This window comes from Aphelocoma coerulescens, chromosome 2 (genome assembly GCF_041296385.1).
Source record: "Aphelocoma coerulescens isolate FSJ_1873_10779 chromosome 2, UR_Acoe_1.0, whole genome shotgun sequence".
Lineage (NCBI taxonomy): Eukaryota > Metazoa > Chordata > Aves > Passeriformes > Corvidae > Aphelocoma > Aphelocoma coerulescens.
In genome coordinates this window covers 43631757-43658021 of record NC_091015.1, presented here as the reverse complement: position 1 = coordinate 43658021, position 26265 = coordinate 43631757, and positions in this window count along the sequence as shown.

Genomic DNA, 26265 nt, shown 5'->3' with positions numbered 1-26265 from the left:
CAAAACAAAGCAACTGGTTCAGGCTCGTTCAAAAGCCAGAAGGGGTTTAAACTTAGTGATTACAATTAGCTCGAGCCCTGTGCAATATGCTTTAGTTTTCTACATGTCTGAATTAATTTCCAGCCACTGTCATGTTTTACTGCTGCTCGGTGTAAGTTTCTTTCTGTCCAAGCATATTTTTCATTAAGAAATAACTCAGACACTTTTCTCTCCTCTTCTTAGATGAGTCACTTCCTCATGTATGAATCAAATTTTGCTTTCAAATGTTTTGTTAAGTACAAATGACATCACATACTTACTTGAAATGTAAAGGGGAAAATTTAGAATATGACTAGATTTAAATTTATTTGGCATAAAACTTAAATAAGAGTAAATAAATATCTTTGATGAAATGTAACCTTATTCACTAAAAATGTCTTTACTATGAATAGCAACACAGACCTTTAAACATCTCCTTTTGTTAAAAATCAGTGAAATCTCATGCATTATCTGTATATAGGGAATGTATAATGGTTTTGTTTTCCCATGTCTCACTGAGGTGAGCTTCTTCTCTTTAAGAGACTTTAATCCCATATAAAATTGCTTCTTTGTGTACTTCCTAGACTCAATAGGCAGTATCAGCATGATCAAATTAAAGAGGCCAGAGGCTATTTAATACCCCTGCAGCAAAACATCCTAGCTCATCTTGTATCCCTATACCTATTATCTCTTCCTTCCCAAAACCAGTGCCTGCCCACAAACTACCTTCCTTGCCACTGCTGAGAAGGCAGTGCCCATCAGGCAGCTCCTGCCATAGGGCTGGCCCAGGTGCCAGAGTCTGCTGCTCAGCACACACAAAAATCCTGACTGTGATGGAGCTGTGTGGGTGAACTCAAGGGCAGTGCTGGAATTCATACCCTGTCCTTGGCTCATAACAGGTGCAGCTACTGGATGTGAAGCTGGGAAGGAAGGAAGGAAGGAAGGAAGGAAGGAAGGAAGGAAGGAAGGAAGGAAGGAAGGAAGGAAGGAAGGAAGGAAGGAAGGAAGGAAGGAAGGAAGGAAGGAAGGAAGGAAGGAAATGGAATATCTGTCTTCCAACTTCAGTAACATCTCGTTGGATAGTTGAATTTTATTCACTCTTCTGAATGCCCTGGAGTTGGCATTTTCGGCCCTCACTGTGGTTTTTGTTTGCTACAACTGTCTGCAATATCTTAGCCATCTGTTTGCCCAAAATTCACCACTGAGGCTCCTGCAGCTTCTCAAGTTTGTTGCCTTCACCATTTCCAAGGCTCGTGAGCCTCAATGCGTTTCCCCACCTGGCCAGGTGATGCTGGAAGTCACCCCAGTCCCACTGGCAGGGTACTCACTGGTTCTTGCTGCTCTAAAACATCAAAAAGCAGAAAGAGCTAGAAAGCCCATCTCACCACTTTGCAGGAGCAAATGTGCTCTCATGATACATAACCTCAAACAACTATTGTACCAACATTTTTTTTCTTTAGCTTTTTAATCTAGATTATACACATAGATTAGTTCATTTAAAAAAAAAAACAAAACAAGTAACCAAACCCTGAAGGAAGTCCTTTTATTTAAAGACAGTATTAAACTGCAATTGAGTTTGTGTATAAATCAGTCATTTGAGATAATTATCAGAAGAATAAGCATTACATCCTCAGGAAATCCAGACTAAGATTAAACTTCAAGGAAAATGAAACAGATACAGAAGTACACAGTTGAGCAACTTTTGTGTTGCCTCGTAGCACACAGGTGAAAAATGCCTTCAATGCAAAACACTAGCTGGGATTCAAGCTACATGTTGCCCTGATCAGCAGAGTGTTTACTGTGGCAGCTAAAGCAGGTGGATTTATTATGAAAGATGCTTTTGTGATTATTTACCAGAAGTTGGTTTTGAAAGTTAGATGCCAGAGATCGTGTTGGTGGGGCATTATCAATACATGCAGTTCTTCATTGTGTAAGAATGCAATAGCATTATTGAGATAAAGAGTTCCTGGGAAACCATTTTTTGATATAAAACTTACTTTAAGAGGGCTACTGGAATTGCTGGATGAAACTGGAGGGAACAGGGGGAAGGTGATTTTTTCCAAATGATGACTTACTCTTCATCATGCACCTCTCATGCTGGAGCAGAGAATGGACAGTTACCACCAGTTTATCTATTTGATAAATAACAGTTATGAGGCAGTTGCTGCATTAGAGGAACTTCTGGCTGGAAAGCCTTTTAGAGCAAATGACTGTATTAGATTTAGTTTTCTGGAGGGATCACAAACCTAGTGAAGTCCTTGCTGCTTCCTCCTCTCAAATCATGTTATATTGCAGAATGTTTCAGAAGGGCTTTTAATTAATTCTTATTATTTCACTGAAGATAAAATGTGCAAAATCTTATGAAAGCATTTTTGCTGCTTGAGCATAGGAGATGGGGTTTTTTCCTTGGTGTATTTTTTCTGTGCTATGGTTTAGAGATTAGTCTGTGGGTTTTTTCTCTGTTACTTGGACGTATGATTGTATCAAGCTGCCTTTAAAGCAGAAAGAATTTGGTACCTTTCTCTCTTGCAGGTGTTGAAGTACTTCATTGCATTGCTTACAGATTTTTATCAAAATTTTCTAGCATATGCTTTATACTGCCACTTTCAAGGAAATATTATTCCAACAGGTTTAGGCAGTGATTTAAGTATGGCACACAAGCAGATTGGCCATTTTTCAAGGCTCTCCCACAACTTTGGCTGCATTGTTCATACTAAAATCAGAAAAGGACCTCAGGACATAATTCACATACATTTAATCTTCTTGCATTAAGTTTTTGGCTGCTGCTATTTTAATTGAAAAAAAAAGAAGGGTGAATGGTATATATATATCTGGTGAATTTTTCAGATCCCTGTGCCTGGCTGAGAAACAGGTTTCATAAGATGACATGAACATAGCAAACTCTTGTTATCCACTCACCAATGATTCTGCTATGCCACCAGTATGTAGGAGTGGTACAAAATCCAAATACTATGAGGAACATGGGATGATTTGCTGGTCTGTGGCATGCCAGTGTGAATTGTGTGACTCTTCTGCTTATCTCCCAAAGACTGGTGGTGCATCACCTTTCACTCGCGGGTTACTTGGCAAGGCATAATTGTGCATGTTGAGGCAGTTATTTGGGAAAGTTTGGATACAATCATCATTGGCATTTCATTCTATGGTCTTTGTGTTCCACATTGAGTTACTCATTTGGAACATTAAATGACTGTTGAAAGCTTTTGTCATAGTTGGATATTATCCACCCATCTCTGAAAAGCTTTTTTGCAGAGTCTGAGAAGTGTGCAAGCAAGATGAACAAGGAAATAAAGAAAACCAAGGCCAGCAGCAGTCTGGTAACTCTGATTTTTATGAAGATGCAGCCTCCCCACAAAATTGCATTAGGAGCAGGCAGATAGCCATGCCAGGATCAAAGGTAGTAGTAATCAAATGTCTCAACCTTTCATTGCTTTCTTTTTCCACTATTGCTCTCCCTCAGAGCACAATCCACAGTGCTGCTGGAAAGGGGATTCCCCTTTACAAAGTCTGTCCTGGGTTGGAGATCTCCAAAGACAGAGGAATCATAGCTCTGCCTTTCCCCCAGAGACACTTCCTAGTGCAGTATGCTATTCTTCATCATGGCCCCTAAGACTGCAACTAAATCCATGTCCTTCTCCACTGCTGCTACTTGCCTTTGCCTATTTCAGATAAAAATACAGTGAGAGGCATGTCCCAGGAAAAAGGTTGCCACAGGGGAACTCTGTCCTGAGCCCTGCCTGCAATGTTCCCACCCCCTGTCCCATCAGGTAGGATAAAACAGGGAGTAGCTGATTACAGGAGAATTCCACAGCAAAGAACTTGCAATCTTTAAATACAAAATTTGTCTTGCTTAATCATGTTCCTTCTTGCCTAATTATTTCGATAGTGGAGATTGTGTGGCAGTTTTGAATAGCTGTAAGTGTTGGTGATAGTGCAAATGAAGCATGGTAATATTTGTCCAGGGCTAGGCCAGCTTTCCAGCACAAAAGCTAGTTGGCAATTATTTCCTAAGGATGTTAACTGAATTACAATTGTATTTGACTCCTTTCACAGCTAGATAAGGTCATGGTTCTCACACAATCCCATTACACATTACTCTTCTTGTAGAAAAATTGGCTTAATGTACTCCTACTCCCTTGTCACAGCAGCTGTGCCTGCTCTGACCCATGAGTGTGACTACCTGTCAGCCAGGCTGGGCACTGGCTTGGGGAACAAAAAAGCAAAGTAAAAAAAGTCTGTTTTGCTGGCAGCCCCAGAAAAATATAATTGTACTGCATGTCAAGCCACTGAGGAAGCAAAGAGTGGCAGGTGGTGGAGAAAGGCAGAGGGATACCACAGCTGAGGAATTCCATGTCATAACACATTTCACAGTCCCAGAAGCTCTGAACTACATATCAGAACTCCTTGGGAGTTTTGATGGGCGCTCAGTATCATACTGCTGGCTTTATACACCCACCATAACAAATACATGACATCAAAGATAGCAGATGTGGCATTCGGGGAACATCATGTTTAATCTGTTTCCTTCATTACTCCCTCTCTTGCCAGCCACTTTCAAAAGATGTTTTCGAAGTGCCAAGTAGTGCCATGAATTGTGTGTATATATGGTTTGTGTATGTCTTCCAAGGATGTGACCATGCTGATGGGCTTTCTGCCAGATTCCAGCAGTTCAGCGTCTCTATGACCTATGCAGAATTTCTGGACCGTGCTTGAACACGAGTGGGAATTCATTGTTCAGGCCAGACTCTTGCTGCAGGTACAGGCTGGCAGTGCCAGTGTCTAGCAAGGTCCTGGGTGCCTTCAAGGACATGTGTTGCAGGAGAACGGGATTCTTATCGTTCTTATAGATCCAGATATTTAAATTCTGATGAAACCTCAGTATAGAAAGCATAGAGGCATTTTGAAGTTTTCCAGGTGTTCTTTCATTGCATTATCTTTCAGTCTTGTTCACTATAAATTCTGTTAAAATGGAAGGATAGAATGGTGGTTGAAAAAAGTGGTAAAATTCAGGTCCAATCCACTGAGTGCTTATCAGTCATGGTCAATGGGTGCTCTATGCTGAAGGAAGCAAAGGAATGAAGGAAAAAATTATAAGTGATCACACAGGTACGGCACATGTTACAGTTTATCTATCCTAAAATGTTTAAAAGGAAATCTTCACTTTATTGGGTTTTGGAAGCATGAGCAATATGTTAGTGTCTCCCATAGGGAATCTGAGGACTTTGTCATCTTCAATTAATTTTTATCTGTAATATTCCCCAAGTTAAGATTGGTAGCGGGACTTTGACTTGTCAAAAGTCATAGACAGTCAGAAGCAATTAATGGTTGCAAGTCACTCGATTCTCAGACCCATGGTTTATCTAGCAGACTTTCCACTTGATGTTCATGAATGTTACAAACAGAGTTTTTCTATAGTTGGGATTTGCTTTCTTTCTGGGATTGCATTTCTGGTCCTCTTTATGAGGTGTTTTATTATAGGCTTTCTTTGTGCATCCTCTCCACCACCCAAACTGTGTTTGATGTGGCTGCAGATACTGGATGCCCTTGATATCCTACCCGACTCTGGCTACTTCAGAGGATCCTCTTGTCATCAGACAAACACTTCAAGCCACATAAACTTGATTAAAAGGAGCAGAAAAAAATGTTTAGACTAGCATGGAAAATGATGCTTGCTCTGATCAGAGTGAGAAATTGCCCTGAAACTGTAGGAATTTCCTGTTGCTAAAATATTGTGTAGATCCTAAAATCTTTGTTTCTCCTCTGGCCAGCTAGAAAGGTCAACGTGCCTTGGGGTAGGACGTAGGATTGCAGTGTTTAAGAGTTCATCTAATCAGGAAATTATGGCTGTAAAGTTACATAGCCCTGTCAGTTATCATTACACAGCTCATTAAATCTCAGCTAATTGCAGCTTCACCCTAGTATCCAGGTCCCAATGTTTCTGAGCCTAATTAGGACACTGAAATCCTAAAACCCAACTGATTTCCTTTATTTTAGTCACTTCTTGTACAGAAAGCAATGGAATGCAGAGGTTTAACTTGTTAAAAACACTAAAAATTGTACACTAGTTATTCAATCTTTTAGTTCAGTTGTTCAAGAGGTAAATGCTTATTCCCAGAAGGGGCTGGAAATGTAGAGTAAATGATACCATTTTTAGTGCAAGATATGCCTGTTTGTGCATGAACAGTATTTCTTTTTCTTTTATTTTTCATTGTACTTGTCTTGCTCCTTCTGTTCCTTCCCAAAAATACCTCTCTACAGAATGATCTATAAATTATCTATCAATTGTTGTCATCATATGATTTGCTGGAAAATCCATCAACCAAAGAAATGATTCATAAGCAAAATCACAAGAAAAAATATTTGAGTTGCTACTTGCTATAAATAACACACCCCTACATTTCATTAGATCATTTAAAGTCTATTTTCATATCCAAAAAGTTCTACTGCCAATGTCCAACTTAAAAAGTATGCTTGAATATATCCTATCTTGTACTCAAAATATAAATAACATCTAGTTTAACCATAGAATCATAGAATGGTTACAGCTGGAAGGGATCCTGAGGATCATCTGATTCCAACCCCCTGCCATGGATAAGGACATCTCCCACTCAATCTGGTTGCTCAAAGACCCATCCAACCTTTTCTTGAACAATTCCAGGGATGGGGCAAACAAAGCTTCTCTGGGCAACCTATACCAGTGCCTCACCACCTTCACAGTAAAGACTTTCTTCTTAATATCTAATCTAAACCTACCATCGTCAGTTCAAAGTAATTCCCCTTGTCCTATGTTCTCTTGCAAATAGTCTCTCTGCATCTTTCTTATAGGCCCACTTCAGGTACTGAAAGGCCACAATTAGGGCACCCCTAAACCTTCTCTTTTAGGCTGAACAACCCAAATTTTCTCAGCCCTTCCTCATAGGAGACGTGATCCATCCCTCTAATCATCTTTGTGGCTCTTCTCTGGACTTGTTCCAATGGGCCCATGTCCTTCCTGTGCTGGGGCCCCAGAGCTGGATGCAGCACTGCAGCTGGGGTCTCACCAGCACAGAGCAGAGGGGCAGAATCCCCTCCCTCAATCTACTGGCCTTTGGATGCAGGCCTGGATATGTCTGACTTTCTGGACAGCAAGTGCATTGTTGGCTCGTGTCCAGCCTCTCATCCACCAGCACCCTCCTTCTTGGTATTTTCTGTTAGTACAAATAAAAGCAAAAGTCACAGCTTAGAATCATTCATAGTTTCAGGTGACTCCTTTCAAAAGGAATCCATGAGTTGGAGTGTGATAGAGAGCTTTTTTTCTCCAGGATAGACTTTTGAAGACGGAAATAACATGCACCAAGCTTACCATCATCTTAGCTTGAAACACTGACTTTTATTTTGCAGTTAAAAGAAACCAATCACTTTCAGTCATGCTTATATGATCATGAGACAAATGTAGCTTTTTACTTATTCTCCTAAAACTGCCTGTTTCAGTTGACAGAAGCATTCTTTTATTTTTTAGAAAAAGACCTGTAAGTAGTATTTATATTTGTTATGCAAGTTTAAGAATTTCTGTAGCAGTGGAATTATTCCTAACTCTAGCAGTGGGAATAATTCCACTATAATTAGCATTTAGAACACTGAAATAAATTGAAAATTCTTGCCTTTTTGAATGAAGCTTCTACATTTTTTTAACATTTTCATCATCATTATTCCACCTTGATATGCAAGATTTAAGAGTCTTTTCTAATGAATTTGGTAAATAAATTCAATCTGTAGTTAGAGATATATTATTGCTGTGTGATTTTCTAAGAGGAGCTGATGTTAACACGTTTCTAAGAGGAGCATGTTAACACACTAGCTATTGCTGCTGGTTTTACTATATTTGGTAATATAGGTTTGGCTATACTTGTTAGCCTTGATTGATTCTGTTAATTATATTGCACTGATGCCATGAAGATTTTTTGCCTTTTCTTTTATACCCCTGTTATACCCTTTTACAACTTCTCTACTCTTAGTGTTTTTAGCCTACATTCTTGGACTTGTTTGTCAAGCTAAGAGACTAAACATTTTAGAAGCTTTGTAGGTAGGGATCAGTGTGCCCCAGACCCCAAGGTCCTCTCCAGAACACATTTTGTAAACCAAGATAGAACCATCCAGGGGAAGGTTCCTTGGGGAGGGGGGCTCATTCGAGCCTCTCATTGGGGAATCTTTGATAGATATGCTAATTAGTAAAACCTATCATGATATACCTGATCTATTGAGGGGGGCATTTTGCGGGGTGCATCTCAATGCATATGACCTGGATGTGTGCACCTAAAGATCCTTGAAATAAATACCAAGTTAAAATCCCTTTTCACCTTCTAACCGTGTATGACTCTTGATTTTAAGACCAGGAAAAGGCATCAGCACATACCTATGAGCTGTCTTCTCAGACACTCTATATTTTTGAAAGTGATAACAATCAATCCTGAAGGGGAAAAAACCTCATAAAGTTAAAAAAATATATATTGCAGTTAATCCAGAAAACTACCAAACACAAGAAGATTTCTCTAGGCTGTCATACAGCATGAATTTAATTTTCACAAAGCTACACTTTTATGTGCAGAAAGTGGCAATGCAGTTCTGCAAGATTGCCCATCAATCTTCTGATGCTAAATACTGGTGCCTGGATAATAATTATTACTTATCACAAGAGGATCTCAGTACAGTTGTTCCTGTTCAGAAACTCTGTTACCCTGATACTGTCTCATGAGGTGTACATTTTCCACACCAGAGCAAATTCATATATACTAACAAACCAGGTCTTGCAGAATTTAAGTGATGTATGGAATCTCTTCATTTCATACAGGAAAAAACCAACAGCCCGAGAAGCTTGCATTGGGTAAATTACAGAGAAAAATTTCAGAGAAAAAACATGAATTGCTAAACTCATGTGGGGACCAAGCAGAGTCGTCTTGTGCCACTCTTGGTGTCATATTCTCAGCCTTTATGGAGCCAGAACAAAGTAAAAGTTAGTGAAGCTGGATCCCAGATCTCCTGCTCACTGATGTGAACAGCTCTTGTGTGATGGCTATTTTTAAGCACTAGTCACTTACCATTTGAGACCTTTATATGAAATACCCCTATCTAGCCATCATCAGAACAAATGAGTCTTGTAGGTTACATCTGGAATAAATGAGGCAGTATTCCAAGCTCCCCGGGAAAGCTTGCAAGGCCTTTGCATGTCTGTTTGGTCGACCGCCGTCTCGGAGCATTTTCCTCTTCTTCTGTTGATTGATGCTGAGGCACTCTGCCCCTGCACTCTGCACAGAAATGTTCAGCTCTGATTTTTCAGTCCATCACATATCAGTTATTAATTTGCACTAATTTAGCATGTACTGGAGGCCAAATGTCTTCCCTCAGACCTCTTTTTTTCATTTTTTTTTATTGTTGGCAAGTCTGTGTGGTACAGGACAGTTGAACACCCCAGGCGGGATATCCTTCATACAGCCTGTTTTATATACCAAAGCGTGCCCATTCAGTCCCTCTTTCCAAAAGTGAGACTGCTTGATCTTGCTGAAATGCCTCAGTTTGTTATGATACAGCTGTTAGACAACATGGAGAATTTGTCTCCCATGGGCAGGTTTGTTTAACCCCTGAAGTCCCTCTAGCCAGAGTAGCAGACTGAGGTTCCTCTGGGAACCTGGCAGGCTGGGGTTCCTCTGCTCTTTCAGGCATCAAAATTTTCCTTCACTTAACAAAATTTACAACATTTACTTAATCAATTGTCCTTCTTTACTTGAACTTTTCTGGACTTGAATCATGAAGGAATATTTTTCAGCCTTATTTACAAATGAACTCAAAAATGTTAAGACTCTTTTAGGGATACCCTGCTCATTAATTTCCAAAGGACAAAATACAGGATGTGCAACTGCCTGTGACCATACACTTTCTTCTGAACTTGTCCCATGGCTCAGGAATGTTATTGCATTGCCTCTGACTCATTGGAAAAAAATTGGCAGAAGCATCTCTTCCTAATTAGTACAGGAACTATGGTGTCTCATTTCAAATTTTGGATATAATGTTGCATTTACTTGAGCAATTAGAAACACACTGGTAAAAAGCTGTAGAACTTCACTTTGAAAAGGCCAAAACAATTAGACATGTTTTTGCGGGTGTGTGCATTTTTTTTTGTTTTGGAAAGCTGCACATGTATGACTCAAAATTATACAAATGCATTGATCAGTTATTTTATGTGTAGGATCTCCATCCACAAAAGACATAAACATATAATCTCCTCCTGCCTCTTTGAAAGCAAAAGATCACTCAGAAGAAAAGATTTTGAACAGAAAGGTTCAAACACCTGATGTTGTTTTAAAAACTCCACAAAGATATCTTTTCATCCATGAAAGAAACAATAGAATTACAAATCTGTATTCCTATGGTATTGTTTCCTGTGACAATTTACAAATATGGCCTAAGCTTGTATCAATTTACTCCTTGCTGCAATATCATTAAATTGCCTCTGTGTCTCCTAAATCTCCCACAGTATGATGGACTCTCTCCTCTGCCTCCTGAATAGCCACAGACTGCAGCTTTGTTTTTCTTAGAGTAATAATCCAGGTTTCTTTCTCCTCTGTCTAGAAATGGCTTTTTGTGAACATTGAGTTGAAGTTGGCCAGTGGGTTCAAAAGTGGTCGGATATGGTGTGGAGAGCCAGATGGACACCACAGCTGCGGGAGTCCTAGACCCTTCCAAAGTCAGGATAAAAATGGAGCTGCTACACTCCCCTGTGACTTGCATAAACTGGGTATTATTTGGTAACACTTGTCAAACTGAAAGATGATCTCTATATATCAATGCCTTCCTCTGAATATAAGCAGATAATCAGTTCCTTTGATTTGACCACTTTGTTTTCCTGAAGGAGGGAGAAAGAAGCCCTCTGCTTATTTTACCTCTTCCTGTTTTCCCATGCTGACCTATCTGGGACTGTTTAGACAAGGCACAGAGCAGACTTGTTGCGGGGGTTGGCATTGGAAAGATCAGAGCTTTGGTCTGCTCTTCTGCTGGCTTACTGTGTTATCTTGAGGCAGTCGTTCAGTTTCTGCCTTCCATTCCTGCTCAGACTGTGGCTGCTTTGCAGGGGGGCTGCAGCGCTGAAGAGGGATTAAACCTGTGGATGAAATGCAGGAAGAGGAGGAGGAGGGACAGCAGGAAGAAGGTACTGCGTTCTGGCAACAGCAGCCTCTTAGACCGGCTCAGCTGCTCACCAGACCACACTGTTAAGAGCATTTAAGAGTTTAATTGTTGATTTTAACTTTGGGGTCAATGTAGGCTCACTCACAATCCAGGCAGTGGTGGAGAAAGGCTGTTCTGCACAGCTCCTGAAAAAAATTCCCGTTAGTTGGCATGTGCAAATTTTCACATACTAAATCTTCCTAGGGGGTAAAGTGAAAATTCAGTTTAATTGAGAGAACTGGCTTCACATTACTTAAATTGCAATCACAGTTTTCTGGGTTTCTGTGTAAAATGATCTCCAAATTTCTCCCATGAACCTCACCAGAGAAAACTACCAGATGTAACAACTAGATTTTAACATTACTTTCAAAAGGATAGTAAGCTTTATCACAGAAGAGATAGGCATTTTTTATCAATGACTGTTAGGAAAATCAGAGAAGGAAGACTAAAAAAGTACAAAGAAGCTTCTAGATCTGGGACATGGTCTTTTGTCAGTATCCTGTTTCTATTCAAGCACTCTGAGATGGGTCAGAGGGAGCAATGGGAATGAGAGCTGTGCCAGCTGTGGGTATTTTGAAGACGAATTTCCAAAAGTAGGTTACGATTTATCTCTGTTACTAAGACGCAACTATAAGCCCTCAACAGAACTTTTGGTGACCTTGAGGTTGCAGTTGTGTTTTATCTTCTCTTGCTATTAATGCTTTGGCTCCTTTTCAGAATATCAGAAATAACTTTCCATTTGAGATGGATAAATATTTTTGTTCCAGTGTTTGCATTTGTTCTTGACTGCCGAATGCATACCTATATTTTTGATTTGTCTGGCATGGTTCAATGGCTTTGATGAGCTCCCAGTCTGTAGCCTGAGTGTTTAACTGCAAAGAACTGATGTTTTAAGCTGAAAATATTCCTGATAAAGCACATCTTTGCAGTATCTTTAGTACAAGACAAAACTGTGATCAAAACTAACTATTTTTCTGCTGTATATAAAACTTTATTACCAACGTCAGTTACAAAATTTGAGATCAAATGCTCAGCTACTTGATTTATGCAATCTGTCCCTCCTCTTTTAAGAGTCTTAGGCCGAAAAAGCACAAACTGATGGCAGTGATGTATCTGAGTACCTTCTTCTTAAGCACATGTAACCTTAGACAGGTGAACATAAATCTGGAGTGGAAATCATTCCTGAGATTACCTCTTCATAGGGAAGACCTTTTGCATGAATCAGACGATGTACTATTACATCCTTTGTTTGGCAAATGGGGTGTTATAGGTACATGTATACACACACACACACAATTTATACCCATGTTGTAGTTTAGTGCAGCTTTTGAAGTGTGGTGTCTGATACAGTGTCTGATAGTGGGTTGACTCTGGCTGGATGCCAGACACCCACCAAAGCCTCTTAACACTTCTCTCCACAGCTGGACAGGGGAGAGAAAATATAAGAAGGGGTTCATGAGTTGAGATAAGGACAGGGAGGGATGCCTCACTGAATACCATCACATGCAAAGCAGTCTCGAATTAGAGATCTTAATTAAATTTATGACTAACAAAATCAGAGCAGGATAATGAGAAGTAAAATAAGACTTTCAAAACACCTTCCCCCACCATTCCCTCCTTCCCAGCTCTACCTCCTTCCCCTCCGCAGCACAGGGAGACAGGGAAGGGGAGTTGTAGTCAGCTCATCACAGATCGTTCCTGTTATTGCTCAATGAACTTCTCCAGCATGAGTCTCACAGACAACAGTTCTCCACAAACTGCCCCAATGAGGATCACTCTTCCATGGGGTGCAGTCCTTCAGGCACAGCCTGCTCTAGTGTGTGTCCCCCACAGGGTCACAAGTCCTACCAAGAAACCTGCTCTAGTGTGGGCTCCTCTCTCCATGGGTCTGCAGGACCCTGCTCCAGCATGGGCTTCCCACAGGTTCATGGTCTCCTCTTAGGCATCCACCCACTCCAGCACGGGTCTCCTCCACAGGCTGCAGGTGGATCTCTGCCCTCCCAATGACCTCTGTGGGCTGCAGGGGCACTGCTGCCTCAGCATGGGCTGCGCCCCGGGCTGCACCATGGGCTGCAGGGAAATCTCAGCTCCAGCACCAGGAACACCGTGTCCCTCCCCCTGCTCCACTGACTGTGCTGTCTGCAGAGCTGCTCCACTCACATATTCTCACCTTGCTCTTCTCTGGTGGCAATTACATCTGTGCAATAACTTTTTTCCTCTTCACCGTGGTGTTCCCACCATTTCTGGTTGTCCCAGCCTTGGCCAGCAGCCTGTCCATCCTGGAGCCAGCTGGCATTGGCTCTGCTAGACACAGAGGAAGCTTCTGGCAACTTCTTACAGAAGCCACCCCTGCAGCACCCCCACTACCAAAACCTGGCCATGCAAACCCAATACAAATGGCTACTCAAAATCTTGAAATTTTACCTCTAGTAAGCCCTCTGAAATATTGTACCATATGACAGCTGATTGTAAGCTGAAAAAAAAAGATAACATGTGTCCTTACCTAACTTCTGCCTTCTTAAAGCGATGCACCCCAGCACACACAGTTGTGTAGCATGCAATCTGGCAGTAAAGACAAGATGACCACACAGCTCTTGTAGAGGACCTGTAAAAGTCTTCTTGCATATTTGTTAACCTGAGAGGGAGACTGGATGAGCAGTATAGGTTAAATATCAAAATTTTGATTGCTTACAGGCATCTAGGAGCACAAGTTGACTTTATAAATCCAAATTAAAAAATTTATAGATTCACATAAATATGTGTAGGTGCTTTCCTACTCATGCAGCCATTTCTGGGATAGTGGTAACATTTTCAGCTTGGTAAAGAAAAGAATCAAATTCCCTTTCATATGGATCCAGGCCTCTGAAAGAGCTTGATATTCTACCTGGATCAGTTTTTACCCAGAATACTCACTCTGAAAGTTCTTGAAATTGTGAGTATGTTATAGTGCCCATATCTTTCTCCATCACGTGTGCACAGACTCTTGCATATGTAATTGTTTCCAAAACTGAATAAACCTGCTCTTTTAATGCTAGCAGATGCAATGTATGCAAATGTGAATTCTGGAGGAACTTTATTTTCTTCTCCTACAAGTCTTATGGGAAAGACAAAACTCATCCAGACTATTTTCATTTTTTTAAGTCTTTTCACCTAATATATCTCAAAGAAAAATGTGGTTATACTTCAAACAAGTACAAACAACAACAACAACTGAAAGAAGAACAAAACAAAACCAAAACACCAATCAAACAACTCCCCCCCAAAAATCCAAACATCACACCCACACACAAGAATTGCAGATAAATTACTTTATTTGGTAATGTCTTCCTTGTCACAAGTTCAGTTTGACTCCAGGTTTAGTAAATGTTCTTTTAATGTGTATTTATGCTCAAAAATATGAGTAAAAAGAATAGTCAAAGCAAACAAGCCTTTGCCTTGTCTCTCCACAGTCCACTAAAACTCTAGCTATAAATCCCTAATAGCAATTTGCTCTTTCTGCTAATTTAAATTAGCCTTAATGAGGTAAATCAAGCCATTGGTGTCTAATTGGGCTTTAATGAACTGAATTCCTCAAGAAGAGATTTATGGAGAGTTTACCTGACACAAACAATTGCACCAGGGAAAATCCTTTTCCTCTCCTCCCACTTCCCCTGCAGCAAGGAAAAAACACAGGAGGCACAAAATAGCACAAAGCTGAAACTATTGTGTTTGCTGTAGCCAAAAGCATTCCAAAATTAGCCACAATCTCCAGCAGTAGAAGGAAGAAGTATGCTCTCTTCTTTGCAGATGTTTCACTGTCATCCTGCCTCTGGACTTGGTTTGGTCAGTGAATAGAAAATTGGTCAAAATGCAGATGCATTGCAGTCCACTGGGATCAATCTGCAGAAAGAGCTGAGGTTGCTGCTCTGGTGCCTCCCCACTCAGGAAACCACAAAACCTTGGAGACTGGGATCACTGGGTCATTAGTAAAGGCCTACAGTTTTGTCTGCAAAATATTATCATCTCCTAGGGATAGACCAAGATATAACAACAAAAATCATTTAAAAACACAGAAGGTGGTGGAATGGAAGAGTAGAACTTTCTCTGCATCAAGCAGAGAGCCTGAAACAACTCTCAGGTGTTACTGCAAGGGTGTAGCTAAGGGTGCTCAGGAAGAGGGGACATGTTTGCACACTTTTTGCATGTTTGCACAAAGTCACCTGCTTTCCCAGGCCACAGCTCAGTGTGGAAGGATGCCCCTAATTTCCTGTTGTTACCTGCACTTAGATTCAAAAGGACACTTACCCTGTAGGCACGTTTCAAAACCCTTTAGCCCAGTGGTTCTGAATTTTAAATTCTTTGTTTATGCTCCAGGTAGGGATTTATCTCCCTCAGTATACAGATTACTTTATTGACAATTCTTATCCTGCAAGTGTCTGTAGCTGCATTATAGGTAAAACCACCCAAGCAAATGTAAATCCAAATGAATACAACACATTTGCATGGTGTGCTGTTAGCTAGTGATATGCAATGTTGAGCTAATAAAATCTTTAATCAGAGTTCAAATACAGACTCAGTTTACTCTTAGGTGATAGGCAATACAGAGAATTTGTATTGGCAAGGCTGTCCCTCTGTCTTCTAAATGGTGAATTGTGTATTAACCTAATACAGGTTTTATGGAACATCAGAGCCTGCTGTGGGTCCCCAAGGATATCTGATGTGCCAGAGAGTATTCAAAAGTCATGAGCCAGGCTTCAAATATAATTGGATTGCCAGAGAAGCAGAAGGCTTTCTAAATAACAAAGGAAAAGACAGTATGTAACTTGTGGTTCTTTCCTTTTGCTTCTCTGGTTTTGAGTTTCTTGTTTGCAGCAAAATTAATTTTGCAAACACAAGGGCAAGGAAGTGTCTCTGTAAAAGAGGGAGGGAGGAAGAGAGATGGGAGTTCATCATTACAGTAGTTCTGAGCTCTACGTTTGTAGAAAGAAATAATATCATCATATTTGACCCTGCAGCAGTTTCAAGGCAAAATGGGGATTTCCTGGTGCTGCAGCAAAGGGTAACTCCTCTTATGTCAGAAAAATTTTGAAAAGCATGCAAAAGAACCATGAGTTTTTCTGCCAAAAGGAAGATGATCAGATCTCCAGTAGCCTTTTCTTTTTCTTTTTTTTTTTTTTTTTCTGGCTCAATGGCTCCAGGCCACAGAGCTAGTTTCTACTGTGAAAGTCTGGAATAAATCTAAATCTCTTTTGCTTCAGATAGCAAAACTCCCCAAACTGCTTAATATTAAATACCTGGCATCAGACAGGGTGCAATTTGAACATGACTTCAATCAAACTTTATTACTATTAAGCGTGGAAGGCAGAATATATTTCATACAAGCATTACTGCTTAGAATCTGACTTGCTGCCAAGCTGTCTCAGAGCTGCCTTCCATATATTTGGCTTTCCTTGGGTCTCAGCTTTCTTATACAGCCTCAAGCTGACACCCCCATCAGTGATTGTGTGCCCTCAATGGTTGGTAGTATGGGAAGGATTTTAAGGCTGGCTCAGAGCCCAGACATAACACCGAATCTACCATAACTCAGCTGCCACGAATATGTTCCCCAAAATTCCTCCTCTGAAATGAATGGTGTTTGTATAGCTCAGTACCTGCATATCTAATACATGTTTATATGCTAGGGGCCAAAATACCGATAACATATTAGTAATTACCATTAAGAGATCCTAGAGCCTTTGGAGGAGAAAAGTGAGAGAAAGAGAGAGATATAGAGAGAAAAAAATATCAACTGATAATAAAGGAAATTCTAGTAAACTGATCATGCACTTAATAAGTCTCTGATGGCTTCTCAATAAAAGAGTGTTAATGAGAAAATGTTTTATATGCACTGGAATGGTCTACCTCATCTTTTCATACTGTGTTCTTTTAATAATCTGCTTAACTTGTACAGACCTGCTGAGTTGTCTTGTAGGTTAGAGATCTTGCTCTTTTCAGTAAAAACCATTAAAGTAGCATTTCATTCTTCTGTGTCAAATAAGCTGCTATGCAACAATTACTCATGGAAAAAATGATGGAGAAATGCTATGATTTCTACCTGAGTTGTATTGTAGTCCCAAATTTACGTTATATTGGAATACATCCTATTGCATTTTCTATGTAGATAAAGCCATGCACACTTTAATAAAAACATTTATCAGTAGCAAACAAGAGAAGAAATTAATGCTAACAATGAATGTAATCTGAGAGCTTGTTAACGTTTCAGAAAGAATACTTTACAGGAGAATATCACAGTTAAGATGCTTAATCTTGGGCATATAGTAATTCTCCATGTTCACATCCATAATGTGGTGTAAAAGACAGATTTAATGGTGTCTATGCTGGTAAATATTTCAACTTCAGAAAATTCTCTCAATATTATGAGGAATACAGATCTCTCAACATCCCTCACATACATAAGTATTGCAAGTATTCATTCATCTGGTTGGGATGAGACTTTTCAGATAAACCTTTGTCCCTATCTTGGGATTTTTAGTAGCTCATAGAGGAAAGACCTTTATATTTTGCACACGAAATGATCTTTATGTTGGTTTAAATCCTACAAAATTGTTGCTGGATCCTGATTGATACAAAATGGAAACACTACTCCAGCTTGGAATTTAGAAATTAATATTACCCAATGTATTGTTTTATTGACTATTGATAATGTTTCCTCTAAAGCAATACATGTTTTCAACATAAAGGTGCAGTTTTTCTTTACTCCTGCTCCTTGGACAAAAGCATTTGCCTGTTTCCCCCTAACACAATGGAGTCCACCCATGATGGAGTCCAGGAACATCAATTCCCACATTTACTGTGGTGTCTTCCACAGATTTATGGTTCCTCATGCTGCCACCATGAACCTATACCAGGAAATGCTCAGACACACAGCCCAAAGGTTAAGTGCATTTTTTAGTATATCAACCCCTTTTGTAAATGGTGTTTTTAAGGAAACATTAAATCTTACAGTGTGCACAAACATTTTAACAAAGTTTTCATTCTGCTTTATTTATATGCTGCAGCAGTTATATACCATGTTTTGAATGACAGTTCTTCAAACCATTTCTTTTTGTACTGTAAGTGCACTTATGAAAAGACAGGGTACCTTTTTTGCTCATTTAAATGTGCTAGGGGCATCAAGGGGTAATTTTTCAGACACTTAGTATTTTGTCACTTCTACAGATGCAATTAATCACAAAAATCTTTTCAAACAGAAACTCTAGTTCAATTGCATTATGAAAATGTAGCGTGAGACTGCCTTCATGTTTTTGTTTAATTAGTGGCTGCATTAAACGATCTGATTTCCTAACTGCCATCATATGCAATCTTTTGCATTGACATTTAGAGGAGTGTTGATTGAGGCTAATCTCTCTGCACTTCCTTTACAGGCACTGGAAAGAAAGGGGTTCCTTCAGAGCTATGATTTAGAGTGTCTGAAGTTAAGCTCCTGCTCTAAGTCGCCCCCCCAACCCTCCCTATCATTGACGCACATTCTCATTGAAGTGAACCTTTGTGAATTGCTCCTTTGTCATTGAAATATGAAATGCATGTACACTGTACAGCAAAATGAATAACCAGATAAAATGCTGCCACTAAGATATCTCAAAAAGTGAGGCTTTCTGTTCTATTCTGGAGGTTGTCAGGAGTCTATGGAGAATGTTGGAGTCAAACACGCCTTATAGCGTCTGGATTTTTAGGTATTTGTGATGAGAATTTGGGTCTACCACAGTCTCTATGGATGTGCCAGTGATCATCAGCTAGTAGCTGATTCTCAAAAAGAAGAGTAGGGCTGGGAACTGATGGCCTGCAGAAACCCTGGTGAAGAAGGAGGAAGGCAAAATATATCAGCAGAGATAGCTTAGAATAATTTTCACCTTTGAAATTTTAAGATGCTTCCAGAGGTGACAAAGTAATCAAGCAAGAACTGGTCATGTCCCTACTGGGTCCAATACTGTTCATCATCTTTATTATTGACCTGGATGATGGGGATAGACTAATGTGATGGTTTAACAGCAGCTGGGAATTAAACTCCAAATAAGACACTCCCCTTCCCCCATCCCTCTCTGGTGAGGGAGGGACAAAGGACAGACTGGGTTGAGATAACAATTTACTGAAAGCAAACAGCAATGGAGTAAGAAGCCCACAGTGACAGCAGCAATATTAAAAACAAAAATATACAAAAAGAGGTGCTTTACACACAAAAGGTGTTCACCACCTTGACTTAGTTCTGCATGGCCACCAAGACAAAGACAAGATGGCAGGGAGACGTTCCTGTGACTCAGCAATGACAGTGGTTATTCCTGAGGCAAAGACAAGATGGCAGGGGGACATTCTTGTGATTCATTAGTGACATTTGGTTATTCCCGAGGCAAAGACAAGATGGTGGATGTTCCTGTGGCTCAGCAATGACACAGAGTTATTTCTGAGACAAGAGGGCAGGAGGATGTTCCTGCGCCCAGTGCCACATGGCCTCCCAGCACAAAGACAAGATGGTGGGCCCTCCTGCAGCCAGGGGTTTTCCATCACTGAGGCCGAGCCAAGAAAAAATGAAGCATATAAAACTGGATTGTCCACACTGCACAGCACCACTGCTTAGGACCTCGTTTCTCCATTCTGCTGGCTCAATTCTGTGCAGTGCCACCACTTCAGACTGCTCTGCTCTGCTGCACCCAGCTCCACACAGCTCCATTCCTCTTGGCTCCTTTTGTCTCAGGTTTGAAGGCTCAAGACATTTCCTTACGAGGACTATTCTCTTCTTCAAAATTAAAACAAGAGCTTGGTCCCCCAGTTGAAAAAATATTCAATAAGGAGATCCACATGAATTTCTTGAAAATCTTCACTGCATCTCCAGAAAAAATTATTACAGAAATAACAATGGAAAGACAAGTATCAAAATAATCTGTGTTCTTTACTAGTTTAAAGCATATTCGTAAGGTTCCTTTGGTGTTTTTCTTCTTAAATATGACCTTTTTGTGGCCCTTGTTAAATTTCCTGCTAACTGAATTACAGTTCCAACTGTAAGTAATTTCTTTACCATAGTCCAGGTAACTCTTGTGGGTAGCTGGAGAGCACCGGCAGAGGTGCTTAAACACTGGATGTTGGGGACAAGTGCTAATGGCTCACAGTGCTGGATTTTGCTATACTTTGTTTCAGAAATTGGAAACTCACCAATTTGTGAGAACACTCTAATTTTGGAATATAGCTATGAAAGCTGAGAGTCTGAGGCCTCTTATGGTCATTCTAAAAAGCTGGCAAAATGCTCCACTAAATGTTTTTTCATAGAAAAGACAAGCTCTCAAAGGGGGCTGGCAACAGATGGAGATTCATATCATTACTGATAACTTTTTTGAGCTCTTTGGTGATCTATTCAAAAACCACCAAAATATAGACAGGGGTATGATAGGGGTGAGTTCAAGTTTGTCAGAGTGGAAGAAAACACATCTATTTTCTTAAATAGCACCTCAAAGTGGTTCTTTTTCTTCTGAACATTCTTTCAGTACTCTGTCTAGCTACAACATGCTTTAAATTGTAGTTTTTTCTTGGTTGCAACAAGAAAATTAAAACCTCTTAAAAAAGAAACTTGATTAGACTCCATTCCACTTACACAGAAATGGTTAAGAAGAAAAGAGCCAGAGCATACACTGATCTTATAGCTAAACCCAAGAATAATTTTGCCTGTGACCTTCAGGATCCAATTCAGAGAGGCACAAAAATTGTGCCCCTGGAGAGCATTGACATCCTATGGATTTGTAAGGGGTTTGGGTTGAATTTAGTCTGTACCTACATTTTTTTATTGTGCAAATTGAAGTAATCGCTTTTGAGAATAGGTCCATAAGTCCCTGCAGCCCTACCATGTATTTCTGCTCCCCCTTTTACCCTCTCTGTCCTCAACTTACAGTCTTCTTATCCTATTCATTTTGCCACCTAGAGACAGTGTACCTCTTGGCCCTTCAGTTCTTTGTTTTTGGGAAGTCACAGAAAAGCCTTCTGAATATTTTATTGAGGAGAAACCCTCTCCAGCAGGAAAGGTTTGTAAAGCAGATCATTGCCTGGAGCGCACGGAGCAGCTGCCCTGTCACACACCCTCTCTCCAGGGCAGGGAGTGCTCCTGCCCCTGCTCATGCACTAGGAGAGCACCATTCTGCAGCACAGGAACAGGCATTTTCTTCTGTGCTCCAGGCACCTCCATCCTCAAGGGGGTGAACTGCCCCCAGGCAGCCTGCAAGGTCACTCTGGGTCTCTGTCACAGCTCTCTCCAAGGGTCTTCCCTGTAACAACAGTGATTCTTCTGATTCACAGAAGGGCCGTGGATTTGCTGTGGGTCAGCAGCTGGAGGATTAGTTGAACTATGTAGCCTGCCCGAGCATCTCCTATTGCTGTGTATAGTGAAACATAACTGAGCCTTTCTGGAGTTTAATCTATCACAGAGAGTGCAAACTAGATACAGTTCATTTTCATGGGCTGTTTCTTTTTCTAGTTTCTGTCTGGAGATACACAATAGGTAGAACAAAAATTCTAAGCACAACAAGCTCCCCTTTTGAAAACAAGGTCTTAGGAAACCCTCAGGTTTTCTTCTGCATTTTCTTTCTGTGTATGCACCCTCCTACATTTACACCTGGTTGTGTGACAACTGGTACTCTCGAAGTGCTTAATGACCTGGAAGGTGGATCCTATTTAAACCAGAATGAGGAAATTGCAGGTGAAAAGACAAGGAAAATTATTTAATTGAAAGCCTTACCAGAAACTACTGGAAAATTACAGGGTGCAATTCATTCTTTCCAAAAAATAATGCCCATAATCATAAATAAATAACCTAGATATCCATCTCTATTGTCATTACATTTTTCTGGTGAAAAGTTTGTCCAGGAAGATGTGATACGATTTTCCCTGGTGCCTGTAACAGAGTCCATGGTAGAATCCGAGTCTTAGAGGTCTAAGCCTAGTGGTTTATCTACTCACAGAGTATGCTGCCTCTACACATATGTTGAGAAGAGATTGTAACATTTCATAACATGCAAAAAGGGAAAAAAGAGACTTACACGTTTGCAATAATTAAGCGGTGTCTAATTCTGAATCCAGGCCTTTTCATTTTTATATGTTGGATTTTAAAATGTTGGCAGACATCTGGTCTTCTCACGTCTCAAAGATCAAATACAACTGTTGAGCAGCAACAAAACAGTGTTCTCCATGAGACTTGAATCTTTGGAGACTTTACAAATGGTAAGTGTGTGGAAATGGAAAAATGGGCTGTAACTGCTGTGGACTTTCATTTTAGCATTAGTTACATAAAACAGAAGCGTATGCTTGTGTTGACAAAAAATGAAAACTTTTTCTGCCAAACCCTTTGGCTCTTTAAATTTAAATAAACTACAGTATGATAGATGCTTACTGTCTATGCTCAGTATGTTACAGAGAAGGGAAAAATGTTAACTTCAAGAAAAAAGCAATAAAATTAAGAGCAAAGAAACATGACTCCAAGAAACTGGGTACAGTTAAGTTTTGATCTTTAATGCAGCACAAACTTGTTATTTGAATGAAGCAAAACTAGAATATTACCAACTTACACTGGTTTGAAAGAAGTTGAACACAGTCAAGTGTAGGTATGCTTTTGGAGTTTGCACAATTGGCTGATTCATTTTACAGTATATTTTACCTGGTACAGTCTTCTGGTATAGATCAGATCAGAAGGAATGGAAAACATGAAGATTTAAGGATATGCTACAACCATGTTTTAAGTCACTAGTATTGACAATACTATGATGACCATACCTGATGAGTTCATACATCAGCTGGTGCTGTAGGAACTGGATAAAACTAAAGGATAGGCTAATGCAGAGTTCTGTCTCTGGCACTGGCCAGAAGCTGGTTTCTAGGGAAGATGTGGGAACTGAGCAAAGGCAGTCCCAGTCTGCAGCCACTGATAGCTCAGGGACCATGCGACTCAGTCGTGGTGTCTGGCAATCCCTGCAGTCTCCCTTTGGCCCCCTATCCGTTTCAAGCATTCACGGCACTGTGAGACAGAGATTCATAGCCTGCCTGTCAGTTACATGAAGAAGCTCCTCCTTTTTTTTTTTTTAGACTTTGCCTCTTATTAGCTTTATTGGATACTCTGCAGTGCTTACACTGAAAATAGTGAACAACCGATTGCTTTCCACCCTCTTTGTTCCTCTCATGATTTACTAGATGCATATTTTATTTCAACTGTCCCTTTGCAGACTGAGGAGACCTGCTTTTGTCAGCCATTATATGGACGCTACTGTGTGCCTCTTGTTTCTCTTCCTGCCCCTCTCTGCACCTTAACACTTTCAAGTGGAAGAGGGAGTGGAGGATTGAAAAATAAACTCATGCAATATTCAACCTTTGTGGGAGTACACGACAGAGATGGAAAATACTTGTAAAATTGTCACATGTGGATACCTTGGTAAAATAAGAAAAAACTTGCACTGAACAGTTACAAATCGCACAGATAGACGTACTGGAACAGCAAAGTATTTGAGATAAAGTCATGTTAAAAACATATTTTAGGAATAGGTTGATGCATTTGTACATTGAAAATGAGTTTTGATTATTCTTCCAAGTACTGTTTATTAAACCAAACTAGAACAGGTCTAGATATATCGGTCTAGCAACAAACATAAACTCCAAAACCAAAATTCCCCAAACAAATCCAAATCCTTTTCCCTAAGAGAGTATAAATTAATTTCAATTATGCAAATGCTCATCAAACCTTAAATTTGCAACATAATTTTAAAAGCCTAAATGCTACTGTATGTAATGAACTCAGAGGAGGTAGTGCAGAATTTTAACCAAAACAATTGAATAAATAAAAACAAATGCCTGGCAACTTTCTAAGCAAGATCTTTTAAAGACAAAATACAGGTAGCAAACTGACAAATCCTAATCAGATAGTTCTGGTTTGCCCCATTGCATTACATTACATTAGACAGTCTACAAACTGCTAAATAGATTTGGGATAATTATTCCTGAACCAGCTCTTTCTCAGGAAGCAAACCTTGGTTTTATTGCAGTTTTTGTTAAATTAAAAATGCAGATGCCTTCTCTGCAAAGCATGCACTTAGGTTCTCATTTGCTGCTTAGGCACAGGTCTTTGAAAAGAAAACTTGGTGGACAGTTTGAGTATAGCACAGAGGCAGCATAGACCCTCTGGGTATTTAATGCTAATTCTTGCTAAACACATGCATGTGCAAACCTGATAGATGAGTGGGGACACATTTTGTAATCCTTAGATCCTCCCTTTTTTCCCCAAATATAATCCTCAGTGTACATTCATTTGGCAGTTCTACTACCAAAAAAACTCAATCATGTGTACCACAGGCTGAATTCAAAGCTCAACTACACTAGGACTTTGTTTGGGTAGTCAAATATAATAAAAATCAGCCCATCTTCTACATTCTCAGATTAGCAGTGATTTTAAATAGGAAAGAATTCCACATATAAGGAAGTAACAGAACAGTAGTTTATCCTTGCTGACCATATAACTTCTTAGATTTAGATTTTAAAACATCTTTAATGGTTGTCATAGTTGTCATTCTGTCAAAATGAATGTTTAAATTTTTTATTGCAACCCTGCTTACTTTCACAGCCTTTGTAACCTTAATGTGTTAAATAAACACTTCTTGTCCAGCCACTGAACAAGCTAACATGCCAAATGATTTGTGGCTTTCCACCTGAACTGTTGCTCATGAAATTGGGATTATATGCCTGCAGGGCCACACGTGGTAAAAGAGTCTCATCTTAGATTGCCTACTGTGCCTCCAGGACTTCAGCAGCAGTCGGGGCTTCCAAAATGTTACAAGAATGTTTGCATGGTTTACACTTAAAGTACAACTTAGAAGCTTAACTTTTATCTTTATCAAATGAAAATATAAAAATTAGCACTGTTTTGTTGTCCATTTCTTTCTCCTTCTTTCACCAAAGGAAGTAGATGTGAATATCTCACTGCTGCTACTCACACAGATGCAAGTTAATCAATTAGGTTATTCATATGTACAAAAAAAAAAAAAAAAAAAAAAAGGTAATTCCTTCTTCTGTAGCTTCTGGTTGAAGTAAACATGAAAGCAAAAATGGCAAAAATGTAGTAAATGTTGAAAATATCCCGAAATGAGATGGGACCAATTATCCTGCCACCATACTGTCATACTGAATGGAAGTGATCTACTACAAATCACTTAGATTGGACTGCAAATTAAGTCCCAACATCTGCCTTGGACTCCAAGTAAATGCCTATACCTGTTGCTCTTTAATGCAAGAAAACTGTAGTCTTCCTTAGGCACTTCGTAGGCACTACTGTAAAAAAATATTTTATTAATAAATTATCGAGTTCTAAATGATAAAAGTGTGAAAATGTAGGATCCATGCCAGTCTAGTTCGTTGATGGGGACTTCTCAACAGAGTGAGCAAGCAGTATCTCTCACCTCCCCCTCTAAGACTTTAACTGAATTTTTTTAAAGATTATGGTTTTAACTAACTTCAGACAAACTCTTGGTGACCTCAGCTGTGTTTTGAAGCTCCAAATTCCCCCAGCTAGTTGCTGAATTGCCAGGGATTGCTCTGCTTTGGAACAAGACTGGGAGTGATGCAGCTGATACCACCACTACATCCAACCAAAGGGCAGCCACAACGCACAGCTTATGTAGCCTGTTCCAAACATGGAATGCCATTGGTATGTGCAGAATGAAGAACTATATTCATTCTGGCTGGTGAGGGTCAAACTGGGCAGGCACAAGCCCGTGGTGTATGGAAAATAGCTGGGAAGACACTTTCATTTGTGCTGGCAGAGAAAAAAGGGGCTCTTAATAGCACAAATTTCTGTTTTATAGAAGTAAGTGGTAGTAAATAAAAGGGCCTTTATTGCCTGGTGTTCACAGCTGACACAAAATAGACATTGCCTGTGCAAGCACTGATTTCAACTCAGTGGTGACTTCTCTGGGGTGTGCTGTGGAGAGAGGAGTGAATCTGTCTTGCATGCTCTTCCTTAGGGAAAGCAGGATCCTCTTC